This window comes from Sipha flava, unplaced genomic scaffold (genome assembly GCF_003268045.1).
Source record: "Sipha flava isolate LNK unplaced genomic scaffold, YSA_version1 111_pilon_pilon, whole genome shotgun sequence".
NCBI classification, from domain to species: domain Eukaryota; kingdom Metazoa; phylum Arthropoda; class Insecta; order Hemiptera; family Aphididae; genus Sipha; species Sipha flava.
The window spans coordinates 218,284-229,503 of NW_020271729.1; positions in this window are offsets into that span (position 1 = coordinate 218,284).

Genomic DNA, 11,220 nt, shown 5'->3' on the forward strand with positions numbered 1-11,220 from the left:
ATATTTCGACTTTTGTATACTACATTCATTTGTCATCGCATTATTTTACAACAATGTCATCAATGCTAGTTATCCGTTTATGTACATCGAAACGATTTTTTTCATTTATTTTTTTATCCATTTTCGATTATAGTTTATCGCGTAACATGCATGATATGAATTAATTTTTGAAGTGATATACCGGGCGTTATGGACGCGCATACACCCACGTTTTTTAAAATTATCCATGTTCCATATTGTTATCACAATACCCTTTGATGACCGTACAACGGAAAATAATTTTGCTTCAAGGAGTGGTGTTTGTTGAGTGTAAAAAAAGAACCTTTGTTCCGTGATAATATGAATATCGATACGATACGATAACGTAGGCACTTCAAATTCGATTTAAGTTAAATAAAAAACAAATATTTACATATTTTATAAACTTTGTTATCATCAGTAATACCATGATAAAACGTTAAGTCGTAAACAAGCGATTTATGATATTTCAATGAAACGGACAAAAAGAGTTATTCGTACACATTTATTATTATTATACGTGTAAAACTTACTGTTACTGTCGTTGTTGTTGACCTACGCTTGAGCTATCATGAAACGAATCATTTCTCGATGATACATTACTGGTTAAGTTTCCTCTAAATAATCATATGTGTTCGTATGACTTATCGCAAAATATATACAAACGTACAATCGTACGTTCGTTGATATTAGTTGCATAACCCCTATGGCGGGCATTTGTATTAACCGTTTTATTTAGAATTTTCGTTATAATTTTTTTTTTTTCGTTTTGTCGTTGGCGTGGAAATGAAAATAATTACGTTACCCGACGTTAATCAATGGTTACGGTCGAACCGACCGGCCGGTCGGTTGGTCGTGGACGGGGAACGCACGCGGAGTCGCGCGGAACGGTGGGGAGAACGGAAAACGTGACCCGGTAGAGAGCGCTACGCGCGCCATGGAGCCGGCGCGCACACGGTCCCATCACCTGGGCTACCGGGTCGCCGCGGCAGACGATCACGCAGTTCAGTAGATCGGCCGGTTCCCGTACCGTCATTCATGCATACGTCTTTTGCGTTCGCGAGCCGGTTCAAAAAAAAAAAAAAAAATTCATGTTATGTTAAAAGTTTTTTTTTAAATTAAGTTTTTTTTTTTTTACATCTAATGTGTGTTGTCCGCTGTTAAGTTTTTCATTAATTTTTAGTTTGATGTAGAAAAAAAAATTAAACGTAAAAAAAATCTTTTTAAAAATCCAATCGGAGTGAAGAAAGAAAAATTTAATATACCGTCGATCGCGCGCTTACCAGTAAAAGCAGCGTACGCGTGTGTGCGCGCCAGTCTTTGTTCATTTATTTTTCCTCGCTCGTTTGTTCGTTTTTTTTTCATTATTATTATTTTATTTTTATAAGTGTTATAATTATTTTTATATAATCGTTCGCTGGAAGACCCGCAAGTTTGTGTTTGTTTCTGATCGATCGTCAAAAACAAAGAGATCGAAGTACTAATAATAACACACGTACGGCCGCGTACCCAGGACTTCAGTGGTAAGTCGACGCCGTCACCGCGGTCGCACGCGCGCGTCCGTTCAACCGTCCACACGCGCATGCACACGTCTAATATTCCCACGTTTTTATCGCGTTGACGGAATTTCCTTTTGTATCTCTTAAATCGATGCCTGTGATTACGCGTTTGCGCGTGTAAATGACGTGTCCAAAAATAATGTATATACAGCTCGGCTAATGTGGAAAAATTGTTATGTTTCAGAATGGAATTGAGAAGACCGGATTTTTATAATTTGTTGAACACTATCAAAGGTAAGAAACATGCTCGTATTATTTTTAGACGTAAATATATTTCTACGTTTTATGTGTGACCACCCTTTAAACCCTTTCGATCATTGCTCGGCAAGATTGTTCGTTCTTTTTGACCACGTTAAACGGCCAACCCTCCAGCATTCCATAAGGTGCATTGTTGTCGTTTTGTCGTTGGGGTAGTTTTTAATAGTTAGTGAAAAATCAGCTGGCCTTTTGTGTGTACGTTTACGTTCTGTCCTCCTACTCAGCATGGGTACGTCGCGCCGGTACTGACGGACGGAGCTCTTTACACGTGAACACACATGGATGGCTTTATGCATTCGGCCATCATAGCGGCGCATATGCCCTCGCCTCGCCGCCGAGGAAGTAAATTTATATAATTTAATATCGTTGACTTTAGTATAGTTATTTGTAGATACACAAACAATCATAATAATTATGTACAATAAATATCGCTGTCGGACGACAACGGAGATAACAAGCACGTTTGTTGTAATCGCGAAACATAATAATTGTGATAAAAAAAAAAAATCAAAATAAAGTACGTAGACTCATTTAGAATGGGGGAAAAAAAATAATCTGCTGAATTCGATAAAACGCATTTCCACAAATAAAATGTACGCGTTGTTTTCGAATCAAACGTTTCTGTCGAATCCGTCGTTTTTTCTTCCCCTACCTTTCCAAATTTTCAAACCGATGATGCAACACTTCGTAATCGCTTCACGCGTTCGGATTTTCGAGAACTCATCATAAGCACTTAATCTATGTCACCCGTCGTCATGTCTAGCGTTTGTTTTTTTCCTCGCTTTTTTATAAATAAGTGAAAAAATTCTAAATCCAATGTACAATTGAAAACCGACCGTCATCCTCTCCTCGGCCCCGACTCACACCACTCTCCAAGATAATATTTTTTCATAATATGTGTATATACTCTCCGTGCGGGCGAGTGTTGTGACCCAGCCGAGGTCATTCCGGGCGATCGTTCCCGGGGAGGGGGTCCATGTCGAGGGGGGAACCCACGGTGTGGGCGTGAGACACGTGGTCATTGTCTGCCGGCGGCCTTGTTGGCGTCCCATACCGAGAACACGCACGCACAACGCATATGCGCGCGCTCGACATTTTTTCTGTTCAGCAACTCAGTCGCGTCGGATCATGTGCCTCGATTAGCCTAACCACAGTCTCGTGCATCAACCGGTCGACAACCTTTTGCGCTTTGAGCCGTCTGCCGGTCGCATACGACGACTAGTTTTGCCGGACGCTCTCGCGCGCGCGTTTTTCTTTTGTCGTGATCGCGACCGTGGCTGTGGCGCAGTCGCAACAACATCGTTGCCAGCCGGCCGACCGACCGAGGGGTAGGGGCATAACGGCGGCGACGACGATGCCGGTGGAGGTTCTTTGTTTCGGTCGGACGGATGCCCGGCCGACTGTCCTCCCCGCCATACGTTTCCCGCCTACCGGCGACCCACACCAATTATTGTTACGGTCGACCGGAGAGAGGCTCTGCCGCCGACGTCACGGTCCATCTCTACCGAAGATATATACCTTTGTCCTTCCAACAGGTCGACTACCCCACATTTTTATACGTACACAGCGCATACAACATAGGTAGTCGGTTTATACCATAATATTACTCTACTCCCACATACACTCACACACACACACACACACATCATGGCGTGAGAAACCGACGACAACGCTATTAGGTCTGTGGAAATCGTATTTTTAAGAGTGAAAAACGTAATAAACCATCCGCAGAGAAGGGGCAGACTTTTAATGACCCGCCGCCGGCTTGGAGGTTAGGGTCATAGCAATGTTTTTATTTTCAAGGACGACTAGACTTTCTCTTACAGTTGAGTAACGACTCCGTAGCGCGTGTTTCGGGCCGTTTACGTCATGTAGGCGGTAATCTCATTCCTTTTCATGTAATTTTCTCATCTCCGTTGTTTTCGATGTGTCCTCTCGTCTTTTCGTTCGTAACGAACGTACTTCAGACGCATTCCAATTGCCGGTAAGTCGAGTCTTACCCGATGATTTCTTCTTAGTTTTCGTAGTTGGCATTACGAAGTAGTGCCGGGTATATTCAAGTTGTAGCCGTGTTAAGTAATTTGTCGCGATCAATCGTGTCCGTCTACGAAAATAATAACAACGCGTTACAGAAAGGTGCCCGAATGAACAGCAGTACACACAATAAGATATTTCTTATTCGGAACACAACCGTGCGTCGAACACGGCCGTATATTATAATATAATAATATAATAATAATATAACAATATTATATATTATATAATAATATTATTATTATTTCATTGTCGTCCGTAACGATATTGTATAATAGTGTCGTCGTCGTGTGTTCAAAGTATGCGTATGATTGTTTTCAACGGAATCACTATAAATAATCGTTCGGGGGAAAAAAAAAAAAAAAAAAAAAATGGTGTACGCTTCAACATTCGAAACCGCTCTACCCGAGGTGGCCCTGGTTACGGCCGCGTGTGCACGCGTGTGCGTGTAATAAATAGAGCGACAATTACGTGCCGGGGCCATATGTCGGGTATATTATTCTTTTGGCGCTGGGAGAGGGGCGGGCGACGGGCAAAGAGAAGCCGGGACGTTACCACCGCGTCGGAGAACACGCGGCCGAGTAAATCCAAACACAGCGTTCTTCTTTTAAGCCAAAAACCAGCTGGTGCCAAGCAGCAGCTACCGGGTGGTACGCTCGGTTTTTTTTATTTAGTTTTTTTTCTCTTTACCCGCAACCATATTTATAGACGCGCACGCACCGACGTCGGTCGTGCACTGCGGCGCACACGTGGTCCGTTTCGTGTCGTGCGTAAGCCATAAACACGCTGTTAATTAGTATACTTGTTTCCGTAAACTGCCGCCGTGTCAACGCGCGAGTTTTGTTAATTTTTACTCGCGAGTTCTTCCCCCCCCCCCCTTCTACCAAATACAGTAGAATCCGCTTATTACGACGATATTCCGGATAAAACGTAATTTCTAGCCATTCGGTATTCGGTCGGTTTTATATCCCGTGTAGGTGATGTTTTCGTCATCCGGATACGTCGGTTCCTTAAGGTTCCTCGAAGATCGTTTGAAGCGGATTCTACTGTAACAATGGTACTCTTGTCGCTTGTCAGCCGTCCGTTTTAGTCGGTAGGCACGACAACCGCGTGACGACTGTTGCAGAAAACAGGATTGGAACCCACCGACGACGAATTTATGCGTGCACGCTTGTCAAGGCGCGATCCGTGTGCGTATTATTTCGTATCGTCACCATCATCACTACTACCGTAATACATTCGTCTGCGATCGTGCGTGCGCGTGTGTTTACGGCGACGGCGGCAGCGCACTCCTCGCACATGTTGTACACTCCGTCTCGTATTATTGATCCCCTTGCGTCGACGTCGTCGCAGCAGTGTACGCGACGCGTTTGCACGGAGGGCTCGTAGCGCTCGCGTGTTCTCAAAACGCGCCGAGGGGTTCTCAAAAACCGTGCATTGTGTTTTCCTCCTCGCCCATCCCTCGTCGTCAATGGTCTGAACCTTTATAGCATGTTCTTTCAAACCCTCGACGGTTGTTGAACGTATACCTGTGAACAATTCGGATCCGGTTTTAAATTCGGTATTTTCCGCCATTAATCTCAACAAACGTCCTAAATACCTAAATACGTCTTATAATAACAATGTCGTATTCGAATCGAATGCGCGACGTTAAATAATTTTCATCTTTTATCGATTTTTATTTTTTTCGTCGCATGTGTGCACGGACGGTTCGACCAGTAGGCATGTGACTGTCGTCATTTATTCCGTACCGCGGTTTAACCTTTTTAATGTCCTTTGTTTTAATCGTTTCACCAATTCATTACTCGAAATCTACTCGTTATTCTCGTATATTTCTGCTTAAGATTATCGCCGTTAAAACTAGTCGGTAATAAACCGACTCGGTCGCTGACACGGAGCATTCATAAAAATGTTTTTACGCGTAGTTTATACTATTGGTCACGTCGATTTAATTTTTTTTTCATTATATGGGGGCAGTCTTCACTTTGTTTGAACTATACATTGTTATCCTTTCTCTTCCGCTTGATATGTTCAACTGTTTTTATTTAATTGATTGGTTTATGTATGTGTATTATGTTTTTGCTATAGCATGTGTGGCAATTTGAATGGCATCACCCGTCACACAAAATTGTTCTTGTAAATTGATTACGCGTGTCCACAAATATTCGTTTTCTTAGTCGATACAGAAAAGGAGCACGACATTTTCGGAATATTTTATAATTTTAATGATAATAATAATACTGTATTGAAAATTATTAATCATATCTACCGACGTAATCCTTCGCGGTTTGTATACAGACTGTGCGAAACCGTTATTATGTCATCGACAGCGCCAAGTACATTTTTATGAAACCCGCCATCATAATAACCCTTAAACATTTCGTATGATAATCAAATGTTATATTACTCTCTAATCAGTGGTCGCTGGAAACGCTTAAATTAGCAATGTATTACGGTTTTCAAATCGAGAAACTTCTTCGATGCCTTCGTTGAACAGACTCTAAAATATACGGTTCCAAACTACGGCGCGGTGCACATGTTAGTAACATTATTACCCCTTCTACCGCACGCCACCGAATGCACAACGTTCTTGTTTACACGCAATTGTTTTCCTTAAGATCGCATGACTCATCCGGCGCACCGTCTCGTTTACCATTGTATACACTCCTACGCCGGTGCACTGCTCGCGACTACGAATTAGGTGCGCGTATACCGTAAACGTGATCCCTGTTAACGGCTACGAACTATAGTGCACCGATTTGTCGATAATAATTTTTACGCGTCGATCGCACGCACGAGTAAAACTTGCACGTCGCGATTCTCTCCGGACAAATCGACGACCGTCACGTAGTAGTCGTATTTTATTCTTTCTTTCCGATGTGTACAACGCGTTATACGCATAGGCGCAACTAGGGTAAAAAATCCAGGGGGGGGGGAGGCTACAGCCCTCCTACCGAAACTTAAAATAACCTGTAGATTACCCCTAATCTTATACACCATGTTAATATATTTTAGATTCTGAGCCAAATTGGATTTACTGCAACGTGTCTTTTTTTTTGTACGTGATACTGTTGTGAGTTAAGTATGCTGTATGCGGTGTGCCGTGTATGACATAGAATATTTATGGGGGGGGCTAAGCCCCCCCTAGTTGCGCCTAGTAGTTTTACGTCGTCATCAGTGCCGCGCGCGTTCGTACAGCAATAACGTACGACGCGATATATAAATAAATACGCGTACAATAATGCCGCGGCGTTGCAACATCGTGTGCCGCACACGTGATAAATAATATCACATGTCGAAACTCCAGCTCGGACGGTTTTCTTTCTCTCACTCACTCTCTCTCAAACGTACGCACGCCGTACGGCCGGTGCGCGTGTGAGCGCTCTCGTTTTTTATTTATATTATTTTTACGGCGCGTTTACACGCGGTTAGGTTGCGTGTAAACAACGAGCGCGGCGTGACGGAGGCGGTGGTGGCGGGACGACTTTTATTTTTACCCGGGCGTTAACCGCCGCCGCCCAGGATAGTGGCCTGTCGACCAATATTTCTAACTACTCGGCGGGTGTTGTTGTTTTCCAGTAGTACGGTTTTACGGACAAAACGAGTCGTCTTCGATGATCTCCGGTCATTATCGTTTATTACACCGTGTCGTACCGATGTATATTATAAAACCTGACGTTGGCACCCACATGCCAAAACTCCGGGTTGTGCCCAATAAAACTGCGTAATTATCGTTTATGGACATCTAATTTTTATGATTTTTTCTTTTTGTTAAATTACATTATCGACGCGTTTTCATTGTGTGCACGCTTCAATAATATGTGCACAACAACTCGTTTGTTTAAATAATAACCAAAACGAAGGAGGATGTACGTAGAGTGTATTTGTGTGCAAAAAAAACAAAATTGCGTAACTCATCGTACGACGAAATAATTCGACGACAATTTACGTAGTCCGTGGTCTATCGGATTTCAAATCCGAGAACTAAACGACGACTTTTTAATAGAACTGACCCAACGGTATTCGTTTAGCTTCTGGTCACATGTCTTAATATTCATGTTTCCCACACCGTTTCGACCTGTATGTTCCGTATAATAAACATAATGATACATCCCACTGACTTGTTCGTTGATTTTTCGTCCGTGTACGTTTATGTTAATGTTTTGGGAACCAATGAACAACAGCACGTGTTGGTAATACGGAAATACGTTGTTGCGAATACATATTATTCAATTAATACGATTGCCCTTTACCGCGCACGTCTACGACAATCGATGACGATTACGACGACACCGCCGCCGTCACGGCCGTTTTTGGATCCAACGCGAACGCCTGTTCCGTCGGACGTGGTAATGATTGTAATTATCATTCGTATTCCGTCATCGTTTTTTTTTTTTTTTAAATTATTATTATTTCGGGTAGGTAGTAGTATCGATGTGGCGGTTATTAAAATAATATGACCGTTTGTTGTGCGGATTGTCACGAAATGCGCGCGCGTGTTCGGTCGAATTTATTATTATGACGTCGTCTCGTGTTAACGGCGTGAATGGAAAGAAAACATTTTCGCAACTCGTTCTCGAACGACCTACTAAATCTTCCGCACGTAATAACCACTCGCGTAACATAATATCGTATTGGCGATCATTGTTTTCGTGTGTTCCATAACGAATTAAAATCATCGTCTGCGTACGCGTCAAAAAAAAAATATGTCAACTCCGTAGTGGAGTGCGTTGAAACAATACCGTGTTTTCACGAACCGGTTAGCCGCTGTTTAACGTAATGGTTGCTAACAATAATAATAACGGGGAGGGGGGGGATGGAGGTAAACTATGGATCGTCGTGTAAAGTGTTAGCCCCCGTGAAGGGTAATAATAGTGGTACGTCTTGGAAAGGAAAAGTCGTCGGGCGGCGGCGGTAGTGTTTTTCCGGCCGAAGACCTTGCGCTTCGCGTGACTAATACGCGATTTCCCACTAGTTGCCGCGGCGGTCGATCGCTGTACGTGTTTTCACGCCGCCGCCGCCGATGAGATGACCTTCACGGTTCGACGGCGGCGCGCTTCGGTTGTTCTTCGAAAATCTAATTTTTCCATCTCTCTTTCATCTACGAATGTTGTTGTTATTATTGTTGTCGTGTATTTATTTTTTTTTGTCGCCGTTATCTCGTGTTGTCTCCTTGCAGAGGGGAACAATGTGTGTGTGCTGCGCAGACCGCGAAACGCTAATGGTAATATAAATAAAAAATAAAATAATAACAAAACACAGTCGATAATACGTAATCGTGTGTAGGCAACGCGCGCGACGTATTCTTAGAAAGTAGTCCGATTGTACGCGCGTCTTATTAATTATTATTATTATTGTTATTATTACCGTCGTTGTCGTTATGCGCGTGTACGTTTGTGCGCGTGCGTTAATATTGTGTTCGAGACTTATTTATGCCAATGGGTCACATATGGTATATGACCACCGAAGGTTGCGTTATTGTACGTGGTTGTTACCTAACTCCTTAATTCCTCGTGCCAGTCCCGTGGCCGCCGTACGCATCCTGAAAATGCATCACTTATCGTGTACGGAGTAAGAACTTATCGGTTACAGTTGTCGTGTGGACCTTGGACGGATTTTCCCCGATTTCTACATTGTCCTCGACGGCTGCACGCGATTCCGTCGTTGTTGTTTTTGTCGTCGTTTCGCGTTCGGCGCGTCATTGGAACAGTGTAACAGAGTAGTAGAAGCAGCATTGAGGGGCTTTTTACGGATTTCACGCCGTTTTTCGGACCTTGACATACGACGTAACCGTCGAGGACGAAACGTTTCGGACGAACAAAACGCCCAACCCGCGCGACCCAATGACCCAATTTCTGTGTTCAATCGACGTTTGATGATTTTGGTTTTTCAAAATCGCCGTCAAAAAACGTTATCGTTTACCTCGTATGCCCGTGTGCGATTATGTTGTTGGTTTTTGTTTACCCGGCCTCACCGATGACAGCTCATGCGTTTCTCTACTAAAAAGGACAAGTTTAGTTACTTTATTTGTAATACTAATATATGCAACGCGCGACACGCATACACACGCGCGCGCGCGCGCGCACACACACACACACACACACACACACACACATACAGTTACATAGACATTATGCAGTAGTCGTGTGTGTTAGATCATCATTGTATTCGTGTGAGTGTTGTGTAACATTAAGATAATACGTACCAGACCGGATCCGTACCCCATCAGATGTGTATACGCGTATATGTGTACCGAACTATAACGTACTCTTACCGCTTTCTCCCACCGTTACCGCACCGCGTGTCCCTATTTTTTCTTCTAAACGTACGGTCACGTACATGGTAGGGGTGCATAGTGTCGAAACTTGTGAGCTTCGGGCAGTGGTACAACCGAGACTCCGGCGCCATACACCGACCTGAATTCGATTTTATATTATCATGATCATTATTGCAATTTTTATTTTTTCGTAACGAAGTGTTCGGCCGACGCCCTGAAACCGATTTTTTTGAATTTCTTACCACCTTTCACCGCGTGCGAAACTCAACGTGCACACAAAAGATGTGAGAGCAGGTGACTGTTTTGTGGAAGACCAAATATACTCGTTCGTCCACACCCTATTGCTACCGCTACCGGCAGGTGCTACGAGGCAGGCACCCTCTGTCGATAAAGGCTTGCATGTTTTTTCGTACCTACCAATTATTATATCCGTTGTTATTTTAGTACCTAGTAGTTTTTATTCTCAATGATTAACATACTTTAATCGGTATCATTTATGTGTTAAACGGTCTTATATGTTAAAATGTTTTATCAATAGTTAAATATTTAACAGTAGGAGTAGACGAATACGTTTTTTTTTTTATTTGTTTGAAACATTTCTGTTTCTCCCCCCCCCCCATACTTTCGTTTATTACGGGTATATTTCTCCATTAAAATCTTGTCGGTCGTTTTTTTGTCAGTGTCCGTTTCATTTATAATACACTAGTTTTAGTATGATTTACCAGTACCATCGTGGCGACATGTGCAGCACTCGGAATCGGCTGTACGCACACAAAAAATCTTCATCTTACGTCATGATTAGTCGTCTAGTTATCGTCGTTTAATAACTTCCGTTTGTCACGTATGCCAGCGGTTCCCAAACTGTGAGGAGCCTCTCCCAAGGGAAGCAATCTTTTTTCTTTTTTAAACACTTATTAGGGAACGCGCAAGGCACATATTTATATTGTATATTGCACGATCATATATATTTATTTTTTGATCGATAATAATTTATTTATATTTAAATGATAAAAAATGTTTCATTGAGAGGAGGCGTTAATTTTTTTTTTTGTTTTGGGGATACGTTTGGGAACC